Source organism: Herpailurus yagouaroundi, unplaced genomic scaffold (genome assembly GCF_014898765.1).
Source record: "Herpailurus yagouaroundi ecotype Mexico unplaced genomic scaffold, PumYag 29, whole genome shotgun sequence".
Lineage (NCBI taxonomy): Eukaryota > Metazoa > Chordata > Mammalia > Carnivora > Felidae > Herpailurus > Herpailurus yagouaroundi.
In genome coordinates this window covers 67,877,989-67,891,539 of record NW_024412377.1, presented here as the reverse complement: position 1 = coordinate 67,891,539, position 13,551 = coordinate 67,877,989, and the positions used below count along the sequence as shown (strand labels likewise).

General features: G+C 36.6%; 1 long non-coding RNA gene across 2 annotated transcripts in view; it reads right to left on the bottom strand.

Moving 5' to 3' along the window:
• The window catches only part of LOC121012020 (uncharacterized), a 210,832-nt gene that overhangs the window by 184,416 nt on the left and 12,865 nt on the right, over positions 1–13,551 (bottom strand). For both annotated transcript variants that reach the window (XR_005781920.1, XR_005781921.1), the window contains exon 3: positions 657–770. This is a non-coding gene — a long non-coding RNA (uncharacterized LOC121012020). The remainder of the gene's footprint in view (positions 1–656; positions 771–13,551) is intronic.

The following is a 13,551-nucleotide window of genomic DNA, read 5'->3' as shown; positions in this document are numbered from 1 at the left end:
GCACCCAGTTCAGCAACCCCCAGACTTCCTGACCCATGGAAATTGTGAGATCATAATGTTTGTTTTAAGCCCCTAAGTTTTGCTGTAATTTGTTATGAAGCAATAGATACCTAGTAGACTGGAGAACAAAAAGAAAGCTTAAACTAATATACAATACAATCAATTAATAACAATAATAATAGGCATAAAAACTAGAACAATTTGGGTAACAAAATAATGTTGCATTAGGTCATAAAGTGGAATTGGATTATAATGTATACATACATTGATACTGATATATATAAATTATTGAAAAAAAGGAGGAAGGAAGGCATGTATCTTACAGAAAAATTCCAAATAATACATATTAGCTTCTCCCTATTACAAGGAGGTAGATTAATCTCCCATGAAGGGATGAACTTAAAGATTTGATTCCAAAGAATATAGTATAGATAGGGGAAATGTGACTTTACAATGGAGAAACCTGGAAAACTCCACTTTATCTAAGTGATCAAGACTAACAACAGCAGGGATAAGTCATGTGGATATATATTGCCCTTTCCCCACAGGGGCACCACACCTCTGTGGTATTCTTCCCCAGAACTCATAACCCAGTCTAATCATGAAAAAAATAGCAGACAAATTCATAGTAGGGGATATTCTACAAAGTATCTTACCAGTACTGCTCAAAACGATCAAGGTCATGAAAAACAAGACTGGGAAACTATCATGAACCAGTGGAGACTATGGAAATGTAACAACTAATGCAATGTAGTGTCCTGGACTGGATCCTAGAACAAAAAAGGGACATCAGTAATAAATAAATAAATAAATAAATAAATAAATAAATAAATAAGCCTTCTCCACTTCTCCCTGTATGTCTCTCTTCTGTGTGTCTTTTATAAGGACACTTGTGATTAGATTTACAGCCCAATCAAATAATCCAGAACAATCCCATCTTGAGATCCTTAATTTAATTACATCTGCAAAGACTCTTTTTCCAAATAAGTTCACATTCACATATTCCAGGAGTTAGTTTGTGGACATATATTTTGGGGGCCACCATTCAATCTACTACAGATGTTAACATTAGGAGACGATGGATGAAGTGCACATAGGAACTTGCTATATTGCCTTTGCAAATTTTCTGTGCACATAAAATTATTCCAGAATAAATCAAACTTAAAAAAATAGTTAACATTTAAGCAAAGTTGGCTTTTGACATAAAAATTCAGAGACTGATATAGTAAAAAGAGGTATCCACAGACATCATTTTGAGGACAGCAACATTGGCACAGCAGACAGCAACACTGGCAGCAGCTGTTATCTATAATTTTGTAAAGAATAACACTTAGATTAATAACAATACTATAGAAGACACTTGAAATAATTTTGTTTTTTGTAAGTACGTCTAAGTTACCAAAGATGGAAAACCATCCTGCTCTTTCAAATATCTTCAACCAGAACTTGGAAGTCAAGGATGTGAATTTACTTTTATGTTTGGTTACTTTTCCTACCCTTTTTAATTACAGATTTAGAAGAAAGGGGTCAATATGTGTGTGTGTGTGTATATATATATATATATATATATATATATATATATATATATATTTACAGATTCAACATCACAGCACATTTCCAAACTCTACAAAATTTGCTCTAATTTATTCAGTGCTTTAAACAAACGCAAGATAAATAGTTCCAATGGTTGATCCTTCTTCTGTATTTATCAACAAAGGCATTCCTACAGTTCAAACCTGTGATTTAAGAGCCAAAGCATAAGAGACTGTTGAGAACTGAGAGCAAACTGAGGGTTGATGGGGGGTGGGAGGGAGGAGAGGGTGGGTGATGGGTATTGAGGAGGGCACCTTTTGGGATGAGCACTGGGTGTTGTATGGAAACCAATATGACAATAAATTTCATATATAAAAAAAATAAAAAATAAAAAAAATTAAAAAAAAATAAAAAAATCTGTTGATAAAAAAAATAAAATAAAATAAAAGCTTAAAATTATTATGTGGAGTTGCCCTACCCAACTTTTTTTTTTTTTGGTCTCCTTTCTGAGATACATTCCTATCTAATGAACATTGATCTGCTTTCTTTTAATTTCTTTGGGTTATTTTCCTTAATATTATAAAGTGGGATCTATTGTTTCAAATGGTTCATGTTGAAAAGTGATTTCAAGTTTATATAGAATTCTCACTCTTGTGGTTAGAACTCTGCACCTTTTTGGTATAGGGGGAAAAGTCTGCAGTTAGATGACAGTCAGATATGGACAAATTCCCACAGACATGGAGTACAGGAATGTCAGGTTCCACAGCCCTGAGATCTAGCCCTGACTACAGACCAAACTTCACTGACTTGGTAGAATGACCACTCTTTCTTTCCAGAGTCATCCAGGGTCAGATAGAGATTAACAGAAAAAACAGGAAATTGATTCTCCATTGCAAGTTTCTCTGTGCTTCTGAACACAGAACATGCAAACCCTCTTAAAATAAAGCACTTGGGGCACCTGGATGGCTTAGTCGGTTGGTTAAGCATTCGGCTTCGGCTCAGGTCATGATCTTGCAGTTTGTGGGTTCGAGCCCTGCGTCAGGCTCTGTGCTGACAGCTCAGAGCCTGGAGCCTGCTTCAGATTCTGTGTCTACCTCTCTCCCTGCCCCTCCCCCACTCATGCTCTGTCTCTCTCAAAAATAAATAAACATTTAAAAACAAACAAACCACTTAGGAAACTCATTAGGGAGAGTGCAAGCCCTGGCTTTTTCCCTCTGAGGAAAATACACGCTGTTCTTCTCATACCTCATCTTTTCCTCATCATCAGATTCTAAAATTAGAACCTATTGTGCTGTTTAAAGTGACATATTTACCAATGTTGAAAAGAAAGCAAAGATATAAGATATTATAATGTTTAAAAACTATACAAATCACTTTTTCCTCTAGTAGCCAGTTTTTAAATCAGAAAACCATGCACTTTCTTTACCAATCCAAAGATGTCCTCCTACTTGTCCTTCTTTACCTCTTCCTGTCTCATTTGAACCATTATGAACACTCCCTTTCCTCACGCCTATATCCCAAATGTAAGTTCTAGTCATCCCACCTCAAATCAAATGATCTCTGAGAAGTTCCCAACTGTTCAGTTCTACTTGCCTAGTGTTATCTTCTGAGAGAAGCCCTTACTTCAATTGCAGGAAGAAATTTCCTGGCAGTTATCTTCTTTAATTTCCCACCATCTGTTTCTTTCTATGTTCTTCCAATCTTCCTTTCTTCACAGTGATCATCCATTTTAATCACTGAATTTCATAAGACAAAGTTGCCTATGTGACCACACCCCTCCCTCACCAACATCCTTTGGACTGTTCTAGAGGAACAATTATAACACTCAGACTATTAAACTAGGCATGCCAGAGGGGCATTAAGCTAAACTTTTTTGCGGGGAGGCATAACGTAGGGCATCTAAGTCTTACAGGGCAATAGCAGGCTCTGAGTACATTGCTTCTTTTCCCCATATTCTATCATTTTGAGGATCCTTGGAGAGGGCTGCCTCTGGACTATTCATGAAGACTTTCACACCAGGCTATAAGATTCCTCAATGTAAATGATAGTTACTGCCACTGTTACCCTCCCTAGAATCCTACAGGGTTGAAGTCCACTGTTGCTTTCTTCCATTTGTTGTCAGTCTTCTTCCCATTTTACAGATCTCCTTATGTTCCAGCTTCCCATTTGCCTGAACACATAGATTCCTCACTACATCTAAATATTGTTTAAAATTTTAAAAGATACTCCAAGTTATTTTACCTATTCTCCCAAAATAACATCTGGTATTTCGAATCATAGCCATGATACAAGAATGAAAATATGAACTTTATTGTGGCTATAAATATGAATGAAAATACTTATAAGAGTGGCTCAAGAATAACCTATTCACAGAAAATTAATACCTTTATTATAATAAAGAAACTGTTCATAATAACTGATAAGTCATTCAAAAGTGATCTAAGAAAAGGACTTCAGAAACTAATTAAGTTGTGACATCTGGACTACATAGATCAATCAGCAAGAATAGAAAAACGCTGAAAGAGTGAGATTTTCAGTCAGAAGATTAAGGCTCAAATCCTATCTGTGCTACTTACTAGCCATATGACCTTGAATAAATTTCTTAACTTTTGAAGTATATGCACCCAATACCTTTTTTAGTAAAGTAGTTGTGCTACCATTTTTCATGCCTCCTTATATCCATTCCCTTTGACTTTCAGCTCCTCCCATTAAAAGTGGAGATTTTGGGGGCACCTAGGTGGCTCAGTCGGTTAAACATCCGACTTCAGCTCAGGTCATGATCTCATGGTTTGTGGGTTTGAGCCCCACATCAGGCTCTGTGCTGACAGCTCAGAGCCTGGAGCCTGCTTCAGATTCTGTATCTCCCTCTTCTGTATCTCCCTTCTCCTGCTTGTACTCTCTCTCTCTCAAAAATAAATAAACATTAAAAAAAAAATTTTTTTTAAGTGGAGACTATTACCTCATTCCCTGAATGAGGGTAACCTTGTACTTTGGTCCATAGGATGCAGGAGAAGTAGCAAGATGCAGTACCTCACCTGAGCCTTGAGAGGACTTCCTGCCTTCACTCACTCTCCTGGAATCCTCTGACATGCATGTTAACAAGCCCAGGCTAGCCTGCTGGAGACATAAGTCCAGTCACTCCTATGGGGCCCAGCTGAGAAGACCACCAAACTCCAGACCTATGAATGAGGTCATCCCAAACCACTCAGTTCCCAGAAATCTGCCAACTTACTGAAGATGCATGAGTAAGCCTGTTTAAGATCAGCTGAGCCTGTTCTAAACCAGAAGAATCACCCAACCAAGCCACAGACATGGTTAACTAAAGTCTTATTGTTTCAGGCTAGTAAGTTTTGGGACAATTAGCTACCCGCAATAGCTAACTGATACATATACTATATAGGTTGTTGTGAAGGTTAACTGAAAATAACACAAAACACATCATGTACTCCTTGCCATGCTTAGCACCTGGTAGATGTTTGATAAATTGCAGTTATTTTTATTATCATACCAAAATCATCTGTATTTTTAGGTTTATGAAGTAACATTCCAAAAGACGGTGTTTTCTAATATTTCTGTTTGAAATCTGTATCAGGCAGGGTACAAATGACAGAAATCCAAATCAACTTACATTAAACAAAAAAGGAGTGGTTTATTAGAGCTAACATCATACAGAACTAGAGCCAGACCTCAAACAACATCACCATTTCTTTCCTCTCTTCTTTGTCTCTCTCAGTGTAGGCCTCATTCTGACAATTGCAGAAGGCCTGCTCCACAGAATGATAAAATTAGCCATCCTCAGCTACTCATCCAGCTCCAGGAACTCAAAAGCAAAAGCAGTTTTCCACTATAGGAAAGTCTCAGACCAGGGCTCTCATTGGCCTAGCTTGGGTCATGAGTCATATCTTAACCAATCACAATGGCCAGAGGGAAGAGGCTCTCTGACCCCATTAGGTCTTATGTAGATCCTTGTGTAAAGAGAAGCAGTAGAGACTGCACTAAAAGAGTAGGAAAAAAGAGGAAATGTGCTGAGTTGCAAAAATAATACTGCCAGAAGCCTGGAATAATAACATGTGCTGCTGCCACCCTCTAATTCATGACATGTACAGTTGCCTCTTATTACCACTGGCCTACATCTGTGGACTTGGAAGTCTATAGCTGTGTAAGGAAGAAAAATAACCTGCCCTCAGAAACAGAATTCAGTGCTCTTTGTTTACTTCTTTCTCTGTTAACACTCCTTATAAGTCTCTTAACCACCATGATGTGGAGCAGCTCTGGGAACATAAGGGAAATTAAACTAATGCACATGTATTTTTAAGGAAAGGCATTGTATTACACTTGACTTTCCATTCTCTTACTCTTATTCTATTGCATTCTAACAAGGTTTTTGGTGTTCTGGATACTGAGTTTTTAGAGCCTTAAGCTGCCATGGCTGAATTTACACCTAAGCTTTAAAGATGATGTCTCTTGTGAACTAATCATAGGATTGTGGAGATAGAAGAAAACTTAGAGATCATTTAAATCCAAATTGGGTGAAAATAGCAAAGATATCTCAAGTTATAGGCTTTGGAGTCACGGGTGCCACGGTTTTTGCTTTTGCTGAGCTGTTCTAGTTCAATGTATGACATAGATGCTGCTGTATATATAAACATGCAATCCATGTATTGTGCTATATTTCAAAAATCCTCCATTCAGTATCATTACAAAGACTGAATGTCTTTAAAATTCAAAGCTAATAAGTACACGATCTAATTTATAACAAATTATTGCTATTGCTCAAGAGGTCAACCCAGAAATGAGGAATTCCAGCAAAGAACTGAGCAGGTTAAGATAAATGTTGCCTTCTCATTTTGTCTATTTTATGATATTCTAATCAGTGGCTCATTTTCATTTGAACTGAAATACACACCTTACTGTATAATTTTAAATAACTAAACTAGTTAAAGCAATGATTTAGTTGTGCCAACCCTTTCCAGGGCATGTCAGAGACTCTGACGGGAATTTATAGTTACATTACCTTACCTTACAGAGCAGTTTTATTATGAAGAGACTTAACATTCAAGACAAACTAAGTCTATTTTTTGTTGCACAATGAGTAAGAACATGCAGAACTATCTCATGAATTCCAAGAGTTCTGGGGAGTTCTTTAATATTTAATTGTATTTAATTGACATTCTTTTTATCTCCTTCAATTTAGTTTGCCTGTGACTTTCCAGCTATAAAATGCAAAAACCACATGTAAACTGAATCAGCAGAATTAATATGGGTAAAACTCTTAAAATATATGTGCTCAAAATGCCGTATCTTACTAAAGCTTATCTATATAAAGTTTAGCAGAGGAAAACTACTAGAGAAATGCAGAAGATAACATTAACACTATATCTAGGCACAAAACACAATCAGTATGCTGAAAGAAAATGGAGATCCCCTAATGAAATTTTTTTTCTGAAAGAAGTTCTGGGTATAAATATTTATAAATACTAAAATTTTTAAAAATTTTTTTTCAACGTTTATTTATTTTTTGGGAGAGAGACAGAGCATGAATGGGGGAGGGGCAGAGAGAGAGGGAGACACAGAATCGGAAACAGGCTCCAGGCTCTGAGCCATCAGCCCAGAGCCCGACGCGGGGCTCGAACTCACGGACCGCAAGATCGTGACCTGGCTGAAGTCGGACGCTTAACCGACTGCGCCACCCAGGCGCCCCTAAAATTTTATACGTATAGAAGACATATATTGTGTATCTTGATTGTGAAGTGAAATTGAAAAAGAACTACATAGCTAAAACAAAGCAGGAGATCATCTACAAGTGAAGAAACTTGGGACCCAAAGAGGTGGGTGACTTGAACCTATGAACACTGCTATTTGGTGAAAGCCCACAACCAGAATCCACGGCTCTGGCATTCCCACTATCTATTTATTAGGTTGGTCTGCACAGGATGCAAGCAGAAAGCAGCTTTATTCTTTTCTACACTGTCTCTTCAAACCTGCTTTCTGGACTCCTTTTCTAAACCCTTGAATGGAAGGTCTAATAGCTCTCTCTATCCCTTTAAGTTGCAAGAATAATCTTACGTATGTTAAAAGTCTCTTGTTTACTATCAAAATTCCAACATCTTATTGAATTTAAATTGGCTCCCCTGAGCTATCTTCCTAAGATGCAGGCCTGTGGGGTTAGGTTACTCTACCTTTCTTGCCCTTAAAAATAACCCCACTTCTGGTCTAGGGGAAACACACACCTTTGCTACACCCCTTTCATGGTGGAGAAGATTGTTTCTACCAAAGGTCTCTCTCTCTTTTGAGCTACTGCCAGGTATGGGTAACTTCAGCCAGTCTCTCTTAGTGAGTATCACTGTCCTTGAGTCTCCCAAATTCCAAGGCATACATGTCAAGCTCTCCCAGAAGTTCCCCATGGGGAGATGGGTATCTTACGGCACACTAATGAGTCTCTCAAACAGTCCTCATCACCAACTCTTCAACTCCAACCTCAGAGGTAAGCAATGGGCTAAATACAGGCAGAACTGGTTACCCAATCATTTGACATGACCCATTTAGGTAATAACTTTAGAATTTGGAAGCACTTGGTACCTATTATGTTTATCTTGGCATTGGGGCTTTGACCATATCTTTGAGACAACAGGAATAAAGGTCACATTTTAAATCTGATACTGCCTCTGCTAACTAAAGACATGGAGAAGAAAAAAAAACATATATTAGAATTAATGAGATAAATTAATATTGAGAAATGTTCAAAGGTACCTTTTCTCTTTTTAAAATGTTTATTTGTTTTGAGAGACAGAGAGAGCGAGAGCAGGCATGTGGGCAAGGGAGAGGCAGAGAGACAGGGAGAGAGAGAATCCAAGCAGGCTCTGCGCTTTTGGCACAGACCCCAATGGGGGCTCAATCTCATGAACCGTGAGATCATAACCTGAGCTGAAATAAAGAGTGGTACACTTAACTGACTGAGCCACCCAGGCATCCCTCAAAGATGCCTTTTCTTAAGGATTTTTTTTTAGCTTAATAATGGGTTAAGAAAATAACCATAAACACAGAATTGGAAGGGACTTTTAAATTCATTCAACTATCTATCAGTTGCTAAGACATTTCCATGCTTGAATACTCTAATAATGGAGAAGTCACCATCTTTTGAAATAGTCTGTACCTATCTGGGGTTGCTTGCAACCATCAGAGGGTCATTACATGAAATGCAAAACTGTCTAAGGTCTCCACCCCCTCGATTTTAATTTGAACACAGAATAAGTTTAATCCCTCTTTCACATGCAGACTTCCAAATATGTGAAGCCAGTGTTACTCCATCTTCTGATGTAGTATTTTCTAATACTCAGTTTCTTCAGCCATGCCCTTCATAACAGTGTTTGCAGCTCTTATCATCTTGCTTGTCTCCTTCCTGAACAGTCCCTAGCCTAGCAATGCTCCACTCGAGGTACAGCACCCAAAATCGAAGACAGGGTGGTCCAGCCAGTAGAAGAGGGAACATCTCCTCTCTCCTTTGCCATGCCACATTTGTTTAATAAAACCTAAATTAATATTTACTGACAGTCATGGTACACAGCTTATTTATACTATATTCACTGCCAACTACACTCCCTTAAGTCTTTTCTAGATGTGCTACAGCTAAGATATGACTTACCCTGTAATATATGCTGTTGACTTTAGGACTCAAGTAGTGGCCTTTACATAGATCCTCTTATTTTTTTTTTAATATATATTCTCCTTAAAATCACTCTTCTAGCACTCACCAAGTTCAACTAGCCTAAGATTTTAGAACTCTATTTGACCACTTAATTTATTCTCTTTAACTTCATATCATCTCAAACTTTGTAAGAATGCTTTCAACATCTTCATCCAAATCACTAATAAAAAGTATTAAAGAATAAAGGCCAAGGACATCCCTAGAAACATCCCTCCACTTGACATCAATCTATTAAACAGCACCACCTTGGTAGTTAATCAATTATCAATATACATAATGACACTTATACCTCACTTCAGCCAAAGGTGTGTTGAGAGACCTTGTCAAGTGTGTTGCTCAAATCAGATTTCTAGGTTTTCCACCCTTCCCAGCTCTGGAGGTCTGGACACTTTGTTTAAAAAGGAAAGTTTGCTGTGATGGGTGTTAAACCTAGTCTGGCTTCTCGTGAATAAATGATGCTGTTTCACCAATCATTTATTTTATCTTACAGAATTGATACATTTGTTATTATAATTTACTGAAGTCACTTCTCCTTTTGAAAGTGTGAAGGATAAGAATCCTCAAACTTCTGTCTTTTAGGCCTTTTGGGGCTCTCTATGGTTTCTCACAGATCCCCCCACATCCGTGGATGCTCACTTTCAAGTTGCCTCAGTACAAAGGATTTAATTTACTCAGCTGAGAGACTTCATATCTCTAATGGAGCAGCTGGAAATTCTCTTTCAGTGGCTAAAACAAATATTAACATTAATATAACTAAAGCCACTCATTAGAAAGCCAGGCTTTGGGTTTTGAGCCGTTTGAGCTATTCCATGTACCTGAGGAGCGCCTGTCTTACAGAACATCCTCCAATGCTTCTATCTGCTCCCCAAAGAAAGACTCTAGCACCATGAAAGAGCAAAGTTACTGATATGGAAACAGATGTCTCTAAAAATACCCTTGGAAATATATGGACATGAAACACATGCCATATATATATTTAGTTATAAAAATAAAAAATCATATTTTTATCTAGCAACTATTTATTTCCAGATATGTGACTAAGCACTGCAATCAAGTCATACCTGACTTAAAAAAATACTTAGACAGATTGAGCTGTCTAACCCACAAAAGAAGCATCTATGAATAATTCAACCCCAATTGCCATGTATATTTTCTGGCAGGCTGGCTCCTGACTAAAGCACTGGCTTTACTTTCCTGACTGACTGGCTTAGGACATACAGTTCTGTGGCATAGGTAATCTTACCACTTAAAGATGTGTCAGTCTCGTCTGGACTGGAAGCCATAAGATGTTCTTTTGGGTTACTCAAAGTAACATTTTAAAACAGGTCTTTCCTGTACAACTTGACCAGATTAAAAACAAAAACAAAACAAAACAAAACAAAACAAAAAACAAAACCTAACCTCTAAAAAAATAGTATAAAACAAGGTTTTAAAAACACCTAGGAAGATGGGGTGATTCTACTCAAATATGGATATTCAATTACTCATTTCATTCCAGTTAAAGTGTAACTACAAATTACAGTGAAGATTTTGTCCTTTGCTTGTACTGCCACCTGGTGGTATCCTGCTTATACTAAAACAGACCCATAAAGGAATTTTTTAAATTAGCATTCATTTACCATTCAGTTTGCAGTATCACCGTCATTGACAAGTCAGTACTTTCTATAAAATGGTGCAGAGAAAATTTTACAGAAGTCTTTTTGTTAACCAGGCTAGAGACAAACGACATCTTACTCAAACACACCATTTATATACGAACACATTAAGCATTAATGATTAGTACATTCACAGTGAAAAATCTGTTAAGAAAAACATTTAAACCCAATCACTTTCCCAAAATAAGTACAAAATTAAAGAAACAAGGCCTCTATAAACACAAACAGGCCTAGCTTATAGAAAAAAAAAAAGTCGACATAAATATCAGAAAAACAAATTGTAAATTGTAAATTTAGGGGTCAAATAGTATTACTACAAATCAGTAGGGTTACAAAAATATTTTTCACCGAATTCCTTAAGGTGTTGACACTTCTTGGTATGTTTTAGAATTCACGTTTCTCTTTTGTAAAATCTCTCTTTTGCCTTTGATTCTACTAGGTTCTCAGCGTTCACATGGATTAACATGAATGATTTAATTATTAAGGATTGTATTTGTTATGATTATATTTATTATAAGAATTTGGCCAATATGATACATGGAATTTCTCTTTAATTATTAAAGACAAAGAAATTTAAAATTTTGCCAAATTAAGATTATCAATTATTTTCTTACTCCCTCCAATGGTTTTGTTTTTAAAATAAATTTTATTTATTATTTTGAAAGGTAATACTTTCTCATGATCAAAAAGTAAGATAAATCGCTCTGCTACCTCATCATTCATTGTAACCAGTTTCTTGCCACCTTCCAAGCCATTGATTTTCAAGTTTATTCAGTACTGTCTATAATCAAGCAAGTATTTTTACATAGCTCTTTTAACATTTTTTCCCATTTAATTCTGTAAACTACATAGGCCTTATTTTGCTTTACATCAAGTAAAACTTTTTTTTTTTTTTTTTCAACATGACAAGTCACTCTTGCCAGAAACATGTGTGGGTTAAACCCACCTTTCTCTGCTGATTTGGGAAGTTTGCTTTAAGACATATCAAGACTTAACATATACTCAGAATTGTTATGAGTTATATCTTCTATTCCATTGATAGATGAGTACTTGTGCCATTATCATACAGATTGAATTATCTTATAAAGTTTAAAATATGTCTTAATATTAATATTAGAAAAGAATTAGAATATGTTGAATATTTGGGGTGCCTGGGTGGCTCAGTCAGTTATGCCCTGACTTGGGCTCAAGTCACAATCTTGGCAGTTCGTGGGTTTAAGCCCCGTGTTAGGCTCTGTGCTGGCAACTCTGAGCCTGGAGCCTGCTTCGGATTCTGTGTCTCCCTCTCTCTCTGCCCCTCCCCTGCTCATGCTCTGTATCTACCTCTCTCTCTCTCAAAAACAAACATTAAAAAATTTCTAAAAAATAGAGTATGTTTAACATTTAATATTAAAGAAGGAGTTAGTCCTCTACCACTACTATTTTTCTAAACTGATATGGCTATTCTCATCAATTTCTTATTCCAAATGAACTTGAGAATAATTTTTGTTAGGTTCCCAAAGAATTTGACCAAGTTACTTTAAGAAAGAGACTTGGTGAGAATTTCTCTAAATTATAAATTATTTTGGGAAGAATTATTACCTTTACACATAGGTTATTAGTAGAATAAGCAGCCTTAGTGATAAGCCTTTCTGATGTTCTTAAGCTGGATGATTTTTCAGGGAGCAAATTGATGAAGAAACTCAAAAGGTGTTTTGTGCCTGCAAATATGGCAGGAGAGATATGCAGGAAAACCCCCTAATTCAGAATAATTAAAAGTGCTGGATAAAATATTTTTAAATATCATCCTAAATTAATGGTTGAGTTGGTTAAAAAATAGGGGAAGTCCTCAGAGGCCACAAATAAAAGACAACTTGAATACAAAGCAAGTTCTGGAGTTGGCATTTGCTTGGGACCTCTCTCCGGGTGGCTTAGAGTTTAGGCTTCCTAGAGCCATATGGGAGTCAGGAGATAAGACATGAGGCCTGAGTGAAGTGGGAAACAGAACTTTCCATGTATGACCCGTGTGTAAGGTTGTGTCCCATGAAAGGCAACATCCTTGGTAAGTGAATTAGGTGAGGAAAGGGGGAATAACCCTATAGAGACAACCAGTAGAGACAATAAGCCTAAGTATTATGAAGAAGGATAAAATGAGGGGAAAAGTTTCCCTTGAAAATTACTAACACCAGTCTCTGCTCATATAGAATAGGGTACATCCTATCTTATGTGCAGTGGATAGGATAGTCTGAGAGTGTTCATGGGTTAGCAGTGTCTCAAGTACCCAGCAATACCAAACATAACCCTTTCTAGAGGAACAGACCCAAATGGATACCACAACTTAACAAAAAAAAAAAAAAAAAAAAAACCTAGGAGAAAATAGACAAGTGACAGTAAGTTGAAACAGAGTTAGACTATACAAATTTTTTACCTATAGGATATCAGATGAGTGTTTAATATATTTCAAGAAATAAAAGAGGGTACATAACAAAGGAACAAAAGATATCACAAATAACCTACATCTTTGAGAAAGAACCAAAGAAAAATCCTAGAAAATTTTCTCTAATAATTGATATTAGCAACTCAACGTTTGGATCTGGTTCAAGATGGCAATAGAAGAGGCTTTTTTTTTTTTAATTTATATCCAAGTTAGTTAACATATAGCATAATAATGATTTCAGG